This window comes from Bombus bifarius, unplaced genomic scaffold (assembly GCF_011952205.1).
Source record: "Bombus bifarius isolate JDL3187 unplaced genomic scaffold, Bbif_JDL3187 scf7180000008244, whole genome shotgun sequence".
In the NCBI taxonomy this organism is placed as follows: Eukaryota; Metazoa; Arthropoda; class Insecta; order Hymenoptera; family Apidae; genus Bombus; species Bombus bifarius.
In genome coordinates, this window is record NW_022884538.1 from 754,882 (window position 1) to 767,576 (window position 12,695).

The 12,695-nt window shown below is 36.3% G+C and overlaps 2 long non-coding RNA genes across 3 annotated transcripts; one reads left to right on the forward strand and one right to left on the reverse strand.

Moving 5' to 3' along the window:
• Positions 1-2,870: 2,870 nt before the first annotated feature.
• On the reverse strand, positions 2,871-6,159 carry LOC117211798. Its single transcript, XR_004488334.1, has 4 exons — positions 6,035-6,159; positions 5,805-5,947; positions 4,742-4,879; positions 2,871-3,009 (listed from the first exon to the last, which is right to left on the reverse strand). It is a non-coding gene; the product is annotated as an uncharacterized LOC117211798 (long non-coding RNA).
• Positions 6,160-6,331: 172 nt separating this feature from the next.
• On the forward strand, positions 6,332-9,316 carry LOC117211799. Of its 2 annotated transcripts, XR_004488336.1 has the most exons (4): positions 6,332-6,628; positions 8,484-8,640; positions 8,715-8,874; positions 8,929-9,316. It is a non-coding gene; the product is annotated as an uncharacterized LOC117211799 (long non-coding RNA). The 2 variants fall into 2 exon arrangements; XR_004488335.1 differs by having other exon boundaries at positions 8,715-9,316.
• Positions 9,317-12,695: the final 3,379 nt, after the last annotated feature.

Genomic DNA, 12,695 nt, shown 5'->3' on the forward strand with positions numbered 1-12,695 from the left:
TGAACTTGAAGGAAGAACACTTTGTTATCAATTCGATGAATATTTCTTCCTGTTAAAATGAATAGTTTTTAATTGACCAAAAAACTTGAAAAGTTTGAACCTGAAGAAAGAAGATCTGCCTTGCCTTTGTCGATGATCTACTTTCTTATTGATCCAATGAATATTTCTTTGCCAGGATGAATATTATTTATCGATCAGGAAGCTGAAAATGTTATAACTCGAAGAAATGTCATCGATACCCATTTTATCATTAAACCGATGAATGATGTCGAAATGAATAATTTTTAATTGGCCAAAAAGGTGAAGGTACTTGAACTTGAAGGAAGAAAACTTTGTTATTAATCCGATGAACATTTATTTCTGCTAGAACGAGTAATTTCTAATTCGTCAAAGAGTGGAAGATTGGTCGCTAATACTAAGAAACGCTTATTCCTGCAAAGCCGCCATCGATAAAAATTATCTGTCGAAGGAGAAATTCTGTTCGCACCGAGGATGAAAGAATGAAAAATAAACTACAAAAGAAGACACGGATATGGTAAAAAGTATTTATAAAAGGTATTTTTTTAACAGAAAAAAATTGACAAAAAGATGACAAATGACAGTTTCTTCCACCCGTGTTATATCTACAATTGTTATCTGCTTTGCTGTAACATTCAAGGCTAATGTTTCTAAAAATGTATCGTTTCTGAACAAGAGAAAAAATGCGCTATACTTGAAATCGATTTTCGCTATTCCAAGGGAGAAATCAAAGTTCGCCTGCGGAGAAGAGGTCGTCTCCTTTTAAAGGGTCATGAGGTCACATTAAAGTCGAGCTCGTGTTACGCACACCCTTTTCGTCCTATCTACGCACACGTAGCTTAAAAATGCGGACGAGTCGGAATAAGGTCGACTTCAGCAAACAAGTGCAACCCTCGGTGACAATAGAATCCTTTAAGACCGCGGTTAAGCCACCTTGCACCTACAAAACGGGGTACAAAGGCTTCCGTAACTAGCTAAAAAGCCAGACGCCTTTTCTTTCAAGTACAATGCTTTGACCCCGTACGTTGCTCGGTTCACCGATAGAGTCAGTCGATTCACCAGCACAACCATCGCACGCACAACCATCGTGTTAGCGTTGTATTCGATAACTGTATGGATTATCGACACGTATATTAGCGTGCCAGTGTTAGGAGATTGTTTTAATCAACTAGTTGATCCAACGTGTCATGATTGTTTTCACCGAACATTCAGTGACTGTACATTCGAGTGTAATTTGTGTTAAAGTTTAGTATAACGCAGAGACTTATCATTTGTTATGATGAAATTGTAATCAAGTTCGTACTAATATGGTTAGAAAGCATATTACGAGTGAAACGATAAATTGTTTTTTCGTTTCTATGAAATTTGATATATTACAAAGGACATGGTAATTGTGCCGTTGCTGCGTTTTTATACATTTATAAAACTGCTTAGGCAATTGTGAAACATCTTTTAGCATATTACAAAGTTAAGTCGCCAGATATATGAAATATTCGTCAGAGTGCAGCTCTGTAATATTTATGATAAAAGTTTTATTTGCCTGCAATGTTTCCATTTTAACAGAAATAAGGATCGAAATATGACATCCCTTCGTGGGTGGGACATGCAACATTAACAACAGAAAGTTCTGCATCTCTCCCCGTAGTAACATTCATACGCAGGTTTCGTAAAAGCTGAATGAAATTCCATTATACGCTTCGGGCTAATCTTCAATTACCCGCCATCCTTTTCGCTACTTAAATAATTTATCAAAAGGCAAGCTATAGAATATGTCTTTTGGAAAATGTATAAAATACAGGAAATTTATAAAAACCAGATCTCTCGGATTTGTCCTACGGCCACCAAGTTCAAAGCTTTGTGATTTCGCTGGTAAGAATACAATTATTTAAATTAATCAAACCGTGAACTCCTCGGTTAACGAAATCCTGTCTAGAGAGTAGGAAATACTTTTTACTCGAGTCGCGAGTATTTCGTGAATCGTAACTCGACACTTTCTAATTAATAAACAAAGAGACACGAAGACATCGCAAATTAATTTTCACTACTTGGAGAAGCTGAAGGAGGATTTTTCATCGCTTCATCCAGATATCACAACGCCATACTTTGGATATCGTAGGCATTTTGCTGTTGTATCTTTGAATTTCCCACGAATATATAAACGATTATTCAAAGAAATTCAAAATATACAAACGACGTTAATTTGGTCTTGTCGTATAAGCAGGTCAACAGGCGTAGCATTATTTGCACTGCGTGACAGCATTAAAAATGCAAAAAGATGGACTTGGCCTCGCCACGTCCAGTCGACGAGAGGAAATTATCATGAACGTTGCGTCAGTGTCGGATCAAAGTTCGAATTTCCACCATCGAATAACAGATCGAACTGTCTTCGATTCGTTCGCGTAAACTCTGCAAGCAAATACAGGCGCATTAGCAATTAACGTCGCGATATAACGCCAGCGCAACACATAAGCCTTCGGGTTAATTAGGTGAATATCGAATTCAGCTGCACACGCGTCTGTCAAAATTCCTCTTACATAAACTCCAACTGTACGTTTTCGTGGAGACAGAAATTTCGCCAGCGGAAGCCCCAAGCTAAACTACCGTTTGGCGCAAACAGTGCAGCGGGGCTAAGATTTAATTCGCCGAAAGCGCGGAGGTGCGGGTCATTAACGTAATGGTAAAATCATCCGCGGATCCCCGCTTAATCTTTCCAGTTGTAAAATCCTCACGTTCCTCGTCATCGATGTAACGCTGCAGAACGACCGCCAGAGACATCGTAGAACATCATCGCGAACTGTCGACGTCCCGTGGCGGAACGACGAGGACGAGAATTCTCTGCCTCGTCGCATCGTCCGAGTGCATCGGAACGTCCACTTAAAAATAGAACGCGCGGTCTTGATTCAATTTCAGAAGCCCGAATTACATCTGCCCGGATAAATTTGCGGTCGATCCGTTCTCGAAATCAATTAATAACGATCCCACCAAGTCATCCTGCGAAATATATCGCCGCAAAATCGTGATTAGCTTCGGTTAATAATCCACGGCCATTATGTATTTAATCCTCTGCTCGAGATAGTTCAAAGAATTATTAACCCGCGTATGGGTGTCGCTTGATAAATTATCGAGCATTTTACAGCGTAATGTAATAAATAAAACAAAGTATTTAACTGGTAGATAGGGAGGACGGCGAGTATATTCGTCATTCGCCGTATCGATCTGTTTTCGACGTAATAATTTCTTCATTCGAGGATTCATAATATTTTTAGGTATTTCTGTTAACGATAAATCACGTCATGGTTAAATGTGGAAAGGGTAAATTGACTTAAGTGAAATTGATTTATCTTTCTTACTTTTTTGTTTCGTGATTATGCAAGTTTCTAATTAAGGAATAATCTGGTTAATAGGTTAAGAGAAGAAAAATATTTCCTTCCGCGAAATTTCCAATTAACTTGAAGATTTTGATATTTGAACTTATTTAGTAAAAACGGGGGGGGGGGGGGGATGGGAAAGCGCGATAACGTGAATCGAGCGACGCCTGTGTTTCCAAAAATGGCCAATTTTCACCTTCCGCCTCAACCTCGAATCGAAATCCAATGACGAATTTCGATAACGTTCAAACAGCACTATAATTCCGTGAGAGTAAAAGAGAATCCATTTCGTATAATTTTACGTGTAAACTGTAATATACTATAATATTGCCTTTCGTATATAAAATATATATGAACACGTTTTTCGTATTCCATTATCGTGCACGTATATCGTTTGTATAGAGCGACATAAAGGTAAAAAGATATTTTCTATTCGAACGTTATAACGTTAATTAATTAAAATGTCACTATACTATATTTTTAAGAATCCATGATATTTGCCGAGAAAATTATTTCCGTTTCACGAAGCTGGTTGCCTGTGAAAATGTGCGCCGGTATTTATACGGCGACCCGAGTTTACCAGGCAACGTACAACACCTCAGACGAATGGAGAGGAGAAATGCGCGCGGCTGCAGCGAAAAACACTGCAAGGACGCACGCCGGATGCTCATCCGTACATGCTGGCCGACATTCAACAAGTGACTGACACTGATGTCGCGCGAACGATATCCTACATCCTCTACCCTACGAACCGACAGGGTTGCATCGACAGGAACGCGGAGCGGGGTCGATCGTTTTTCCCCGAAAGGTCAAGAACGAATGAAAAAAAAGTTGTGTTCTTTCGCTATTTCTATGCGCCGGCCCGCCAAACGAACAGAATAACGAGCGCACTAAAATACTTGAAATAGCCGGCGTTGAACCGCATAGTCGCGTAACCTCAATATCAGCAACAGTAAAACAACTTTTAGACGTTCCTCGTAAAATGTAATAGAACGCTTCGAAATCGTTTAATAACCCCTTCCCGATTGTGAACTCGATTAAAAAGTCCGCTTTCGTACAAAACATGCAAAATCACACAAGATTGTTCGGGGCAGATGTTAATTAACGACGTGAAAAGAACGTACTCATATATTCGTAGGGAAGAAAAAAATGAAACTCGAATGTCTGTCGTTGTTGTGGTTCTTGTTATTAATTCGGTGAATATGGTTGGATGTACGATTATCGAAAAAAAAAAAAAAAAAGGAAGGGAGAAAGAATGAAATCCGTAGCGGATTTCAATAACAATCAAAACACGGACGTAACAAACGAGATGCGACGGGTTTAATAATTTACCAATTGAAAGTGCAATTACTCACCGTGCTCGCCGATAATTTCAAGTGACTGAAGGGCCCGTGAGACATACGGAGTGTATCTCAAGGGTTAATTCTGGCCGGTATACCGTTGCCGAGATTTCCAGCCGATCAATCATTGACTGGTTACGCCAATGCAGCCACCTATAAAGCCACCAAAAATTAACGTGAAGCGATAATTGCCGCACCTATTCCTCGAAATATGTATACGCGATCAGCCTTGTTCATGCCTCTCCGCGATCTCTGCACTTACGAGTGAGTTCGTGCATATCGGCGTGAACGCCGTGAAACTGCGTCGTTACTTTCCGGTTATGACTCAAATAATTAATAAAACTAAATTTTCATTCTACCTAATTAAATTCAAATTTCATTACGCTGAAAGTTTCGTTTGAACACGGACAACGTGCCTCCCATTCTAGCAACGTCTAGTAACGCGGATTAACCTAAATGCCATATTTTTTCGTTTACTAGTTCAAGTATGAAATAACTTTTACTTTTTCTTGCATGCGTTTCTTAATACTGTACATAAATTTCATTGAATGAATATATACATCGACTATAATTTCATTACAGACGCATAATGATACTGATCGACGTCATGAAATAAATAAATATATATGTGTGTATAATGCGATAAAGAGAAAGAGGCAAACACAATGGCACGTTCGAAATAAACGATTAGCTACGGAATTTTCTGACGATAAATTCAATTTCATTACGTATTAAATAAAAAATACGTTTATTTAATAATCACCGTAAGAAGCTTTATATTAAAAAATTAAGATCCAATTCATGTATTAAAAATAAGAAGATAATGTATTTGATTATTATCGTAATAAAGATAAACTAATGGTTATGCACAGCAAGTAAGCATGTACGCTATTCTATTGATTGTTATTGTTTAAAATGAGACGACTTTATATAGTGTTAATTGTAAAAAGTAGATTAACACAAAGATGAAATACATTTGATATAATCATCGGTCGTTTTTAAAATATATATATCTACACAGAATAAGAACATGTATGGTAGGTACGCGGTATTTATAATTAACGATCGAACAACATACTCGCCATCAGTAGTTCTCTGTGTTCGTTAATGTACGCTGATTTCCGCTGTAACTTCTTTATCTAACCTTCAAACCGGTTGGCCATCGTTCATCGTTATGTTGAAAAATTGCATAGTCGAATTGATTAACGAAGAAGAACAAAGCTGCTACGACAAATACAAGTTCTTCTCAAACTGTTCAATTAGACATATCGAATCGAATATCGAGAATTATATTACAAATAACCTAACCTCGAAACGCATTCATTTACTCCTGCGCACCATCGACCATCAGACGATGGCGCTGTTTCTGCAATTCTTGACAAGCACATATATATTTCTTCCGCGTCGCCACAATTTCGAAATTGTACGTTTTCTTTGTCGCTTGAATCAACGTACGGCGCAAATTGAGGATGTTCAAGGAACTTTGAAAAATATCGCTTCATAATTATATCTTTGGAACGCAGCTTTCGATTCTCGAACTCGCTTTGTATATCGAACGATATCATTGGTGGAGTTCAGGTAATGGCGGCGCTCGCTGCACGGGGCCCATAGGCGCGTAAATATCAGCACGGATGAGCGCCAACGAGCAAAGTAAAGAACTGGCTTTACTCTCTACTCATCTCGAAACAGAAGAGAAAGAGGGATAGAGAAGGAAACTAGTGACAAAGAACGAAAAAGAGGGGCTAGCAAATAGAAAAAGAGAAAATCGAGGGGCCGTCATAATTCCTTGAATTGAACGGCGGGTTATTCTCCACCAAGGTTACACCGACGTAGAGGTTGAACGAAGCAAGCGGGCCAAGCAAGCAGGCTAGCAACCTAGCAGGCAGACTAGCATGCAAGCAAGTAAGTAAACGAGCAAGGCAGTCAGGCAAGCCAGGCAAGCAGACAGGCAAGTTGGCTGGCAGTGAGACGCAGAGAGAAAAGCGAAAGAGGGGGCACATGACGAGTAGGATGAGAAGAGGTTGGGTAAGAGAGGAAGGAGGAAGGTAGGGAATCGATAGAACGACAAGGACGGTGCGCGAGTATATACCGCAGCACGGCAGCATCAGGCGTCGTCGGCGGTATATGGAGTTGGATCAGACGGGTGGAGAGAGAGGAGGGTAAAAACGTTTCGAGGCGTCCCTGTCTGGCGGCGCCACCGTTGCGTCGCTGTAGAAACGTGGTACCAATGCTGCTGATGGTATATGTGTGTGAGTTAGCGGTAACGATATAGAATAAGGGAATGTTAGTGGTAGTAGGAGTACGGTGGGGGAAACGTCAGGCTGGCAGGCTCGTGGGAGAGAGAAGTGAACGGCGGACAACGAGAGCTCATGGGGCGACAAGGAAGGGGATTGGTCGAAGCGTCGGTACGACTGGGGGGAGGAAGGAGGGCAACACGATCAGGTCGGCAGGCGGGTGAGAGAAGGAAGAATAGAGAGAGAAGGGGAGAGAGAGAGAGATGGAGGAAGAAACGTTGATGTCGAGCAGCGAGGTGAGCGAAACAGAATGAGGAGGGGAGTGGACGGGCGGTTGGTCGACAGCATGGGAGAGGGTCAGAGGGGTAAGGGGAGGTAGAGCCGACTTTATGCAGCTGCGGGACGATAACAACGATGGGCTACAGGACCGCCGCTATAGCTGGGGAAATGCCAAATGGGCTACAGGACTGTGCCGGCCTAGCTGTACGTTCGCTCGCTCGTAGTGGCATGGCGGACGGGCGGTAGAGAGAAGCAGGCAGGAAAGGCGGGAAGGAGAAAGGGATTTCAAGCGGTCGTCTCTTCTCGTCTGCCTCTGCGCTCTACCTACCTATGTATACCTACCTACCTACCCGGCCCGGGTGCTCTCTCCGGGTACTCTTCTCTCCACTGCCTGGAACGTACCGTCCTGGCCATACCTAACCTCTACTGTTTTCTGCGGCTAGCGCCCTTGCTGATGTTCCTCAACATCGGAGCACGTAGCCGCTTACGCAGACTTCGATGTCATTCATCTTGAGCGAGGTCGATTATTGTTCTCTTTCGGGTACCTTATGTCCGCACGAGTATGATGTCACGCAGTACTTAGGAGCACAGCAGTCTCTGTTAAAAACCATAGAAAAATGTTGAAAATTATTTCTCTTCACTTAATTGGTTGAATTTGTCAAAAATTTTATATTAGTTTATAATAAGTTTAATTGTTCGAAAATGGACAACCTTTTCGAACGAATACGTATAACTTTTTGAAACAAAATATCTGTGCCAATGTTCAGACTAAGGTTATGTAGAGTACGTACTAATATTTTGCTATGTATGTTTTATATCGTTGAAATGGGAGTAATTTTCCTCTTCATTTAAAAGAAACGACATTCGTTACTTAAAATAAAATTTCTCTTATAATTAGTAATTAGTAATACCAACGAAATTTTAGAATCGTATAATAAACGTTATATTAATAAACACCAAGAGAAGTTGAGTTCACGGTTTTATAAAGCATATTATGACTTCTATGTAGCACAAAGAATACAAGCAATAACGTAGATGGTACGTGAGGAATGGGGGAATTGTATATACATATACAAGTGAAACGAGAGTGTATTCTTTATATATATGTTATATATATGTTATATATATACATACATATATATATAAAGAATACACGACCCGTAAAAATCCATATTTAAAACACCAGGACTTCACCTTCATGAGAGAAATTAATAATTCGTCCCTTTTCTTTTTTTGCTTCACAGTTTTATACCAGCCTGTCCAGAGTTCTATCTGGGAAATTTAGATTTCGTTGGAATTTCAAAAAACCATCCGAATCGATAATTCACTGTTAGAGACGAAAGACTAATTTTTTCAAATGATCGTACCTAATTCACTCATCGTTGCCAGGCACGAGAAAAAGTAACGTTCGATTAATGCAATACAAGAGAAATCTAACTTTATCATGTGTTTGAATTTGCCGCTGATTGCTGTAGGTGGATATATAGAGGCGCGAGAACAGCATGCTTTCGACAATCGTCAACGAGATACGTCGGTCCACGCAATGACGTCAGAGGCTGGTCCAATCCTGTCGAATACGTCCGTGGCCCGATCTCACCCTATTGAGCGAGAGAGAAAGGAAGATGCGGTGTATACGTATATAAGGTAAGCTAGACAGAGATGGAATGGCAGGTATATAGATATCGACAGGGAGGAAAGAGACAGAGAAAGAGAGTCGCAGAGGGACGCAAGAGCCAGCAAATAAGAGCACAGTCCGACAAATAGAAGGAGAAGACAGTTCGAGTTCCGCTCTCCTGCTCTTACGAGACGTTGTGCACGCTGATTCAAGCCTTGCGATATTGTTGCCAGAATTGTTCGTTATAATTTACAATGTTCAGAATATTCCTGATGTGATCGTTCAGACGAATCCTGATTTTCTATGACATATGACACGCTCGAGCACAAATACATATAAGTATTTTTCATACATGACAAATTATTTTTCATGCAAAAGAACGAAAGAGGTTATGCGACAATGATTGAGAGAAGAAAGTATCAAAACACCTACATATTTTCTATTCTATTCAAATGTCTAAACTAGAAGTTTATTAAATGTTATAGCTTTAACAGACACGATTGATAACGTAAAATAATTTTAACTGTGTTTTATATTTTTACCGTTCACAAATTACGAAAGAGATTCAATGCTAGCTTGATGTTAGAGTTAGAATTTAAAATTTCCAGTAAAAATCCCGTCTTTCGAACTTCATTGCATATTTATCGACTAGCAGTAATAAATGGACTTACAAATTAGTTCTCTCTACAAAATTGTTTATTGCCACTGCGAACTAAAACGGTCAATTACTAAAAGACAGATACGTGCATACTCAAACAGAAAACGATACAAGTGTTTCATTCGAAAATTAAACGTGTGAAGTTATTAGCAATAAATTATGATAGTAAAATAAAATTATTAATGCGCACCTCATGTACACATGATATTTCCAAAAGTTTTGTATTATTATTGAAATTATTGAACTTAATTGTCGAAATTAAAAATTTAGTATCTGTTTTTTTGGTATTATAGTAATACCGTGTTTATGAAATGAGATATTATTTCATTTTTCAAATTATTAATTAGAGGTTAGTAAAATATTCAAATTTGCAGTAACCTCAATATTATAAATTCAATATTGAATTCAAAACTTTCAATAAAGCCTTCATATGTTTAAAATACTTGTATATCATGAAAATTAGGCATTATTATATAAACTTTTAGAGAGCTTTAGAAAGGGAGATTTAGAAAAGTTTTCTACATTTTATTATTTGAATGTTTTTTTATGTGATTAATAACTCCATATTTAACATTATTATATCTTTTCCAAACTACAAATATAAATAAAAACATATAGTATAACACGAATTGCAATATTTATTATATAAACGAAGTTGAAATAATTTTAAATATAGAATAAATATAATCATCGGGAAAACTGATAAATATAATGTTAATTTTAATATTAATGAGTACATAAATGCAAAGACATAATAAATTGTTAAAAAGTATATTATAATATAAATTAATAAAAATTTCATGGTTCGTAGATTGATTAAACTCAACATAAAATTAAAATCTATAAATATACGAAATTAGCAATTATATGTATATACATATAATGTAAAACTTATTGTAACAATATATACTATTATTAGCTAAAGAAAATAACGATAAACTATTAAGATTGCTAAAAAACATTGCTAATTTATGTTGTATTTAAATTATACATAAAAATTTATTTTTAATAATAATAATAATGCACGTTTAGTTTTTTTGTTTCGTCAATTAAGATCAATAATTTCTATAATAATGTAATTAAAGAAGTATTCTTAGTGAGCATATACATATGTATATATAAAACACAAGGGAGCAGTGAGAAAGTAGGTTTGGCATAGCCTACGAATAGGAATTTCTGATGTTCTAAAAGAAGCTTACATAAATATTGAAATCCGAAATATTTATCTAAATATCTTTGTGTGTTACACAAAAAAATGGGAATAATAAAAATTAAACGCACATTACGTGCAAAAATGAAAGTAAATATTATTTTACATAAGAGTTTAAACTCCAGTTATAAGCTTAGTTCGAATTGCAGTCGCTAGGCAGCGCATGCGCATATACATCTATCTTTCCCACTGAAAGTTTTTATGCAAAGGGAAAAATTGAAATTTGACGTATAAAAATCAAAATATTCTATCTTGAGTTATTAACCGCTGACAGTACTAATAGTGTATAATTATTTGTAACAGAATTCTTTCTCACATTACATATTATGTTGGAAAAGTACGAAAATAATTAGATACAATATCGATTAATACATTAACACATACATATATAGGTAACTATATTAATAAAGGAACAAAATTGTATTAAATCGTTATGTTACTACTTACAACTTATTTTCTGAAAATGAACGAACATTTTCCTTTTCCTCGCTGTTATACCGTTCAGCAATTTAATAAATATTAATTAATCAATGAAATTAATCTTTTCCAAACTTCAACATATTCACTTTTATACAGGTCATAATGTTCAAACAATCTACACTAAACCAAACATTAAAATAATTTAGAAATATACTTATTTCATGGGTAATCAATTGCAATTATTGTTGATTAATTTTAAAATACTGCACATAAGAACTTAGTATAAAATGTTGTAAACCAAGCATATAATTTCAACTTATTAATTTTTTAAAAATTGTATACTGATATAGATTTGTAAAATTTATGCAGGTACTAAAACAGTGTCAGCAGTGCCATCTGTTGATACCATAAAAAAGTATAACGGTTATAGAAAGAGTCGATAATTTAAATTTATACGTATCTTTTTACTCTATACATATTTATTAAAATTAAAACCATAAATAGAATTAAGAAATATGAAAAAGATGATAAACAGTAAAAAGGATATAAATTATTTATCAATTATTAATCAAATTATGTTATTATTAATCAAATTAGAAAAATATGTTTTAAATTACTTATTTTTAATAATAATAAAATTTAGAAATCACTTTAACCAATTTTTTTATATTGTACACATCACTGTAAAACGAAAATAAAATATTTAGACGCTATACCTTTAGAGATAAAAAATACTGCAGAATTTTATTAAGGTTCAGATGAGGAAATATATCAGGGGATATGTAAAAACACTGAAAACGAATTTTCATTATTTTATTTAAAAAGACATTCGTCGTACAATATATGTATAACAATTCATCTTTGGTATAGACTATCTAACGCGTAAATTTTAATCAAAATCTCTATGCTTCTATCGACGAAGCATGTACAAAAAACCTTTATTTTAAAAAACCGTCTAAAAATTCACTTCACCATATTATGAGTATTATGATATTTGTCAACACTTAGAATCACGTCTCAGTATTCCTGACACAGATGAAATAAGTAAATTATCTCTGTTCCCAATGTAACTAAAACACAAAGAAAAGGAAAAAATATTTGTATACACTTGTACTTTGAAAAACTAAAGGAGAAATTAAGAAAAGTTATAGTTAAAACCATTCTCAAGTATTAAACGGTCGTGGTTTCATCTTAGGATTAGATTTTACATTCGTGATAACTGGTGCCTGGGACAGAAACTGCATACACTGCATAGCAGCATGGAAATATAAATCAACATAGAAGGGCACGTTTTACCGCAAAAAGGTGTACAAAGAATAAGAGGGCGCAATTAGGTGCAATATTCGCGAAGAAGAAATCATTAAATTTTAGATAATGCCGAGATAACATGTAGCAAAGCATTGAAAAGGAAGCTTATGTATTACTTGTAGCGTACGAGAAAAAGGTTTTAAAACGAACACTTAGTTGAGGCTAGGTACGCGAACTTTTTTGTACCGGTGAAAGACCTTACACTTACTTCGCGTGTAGTAAAGGCTTTCAAACAGAAGCGACTA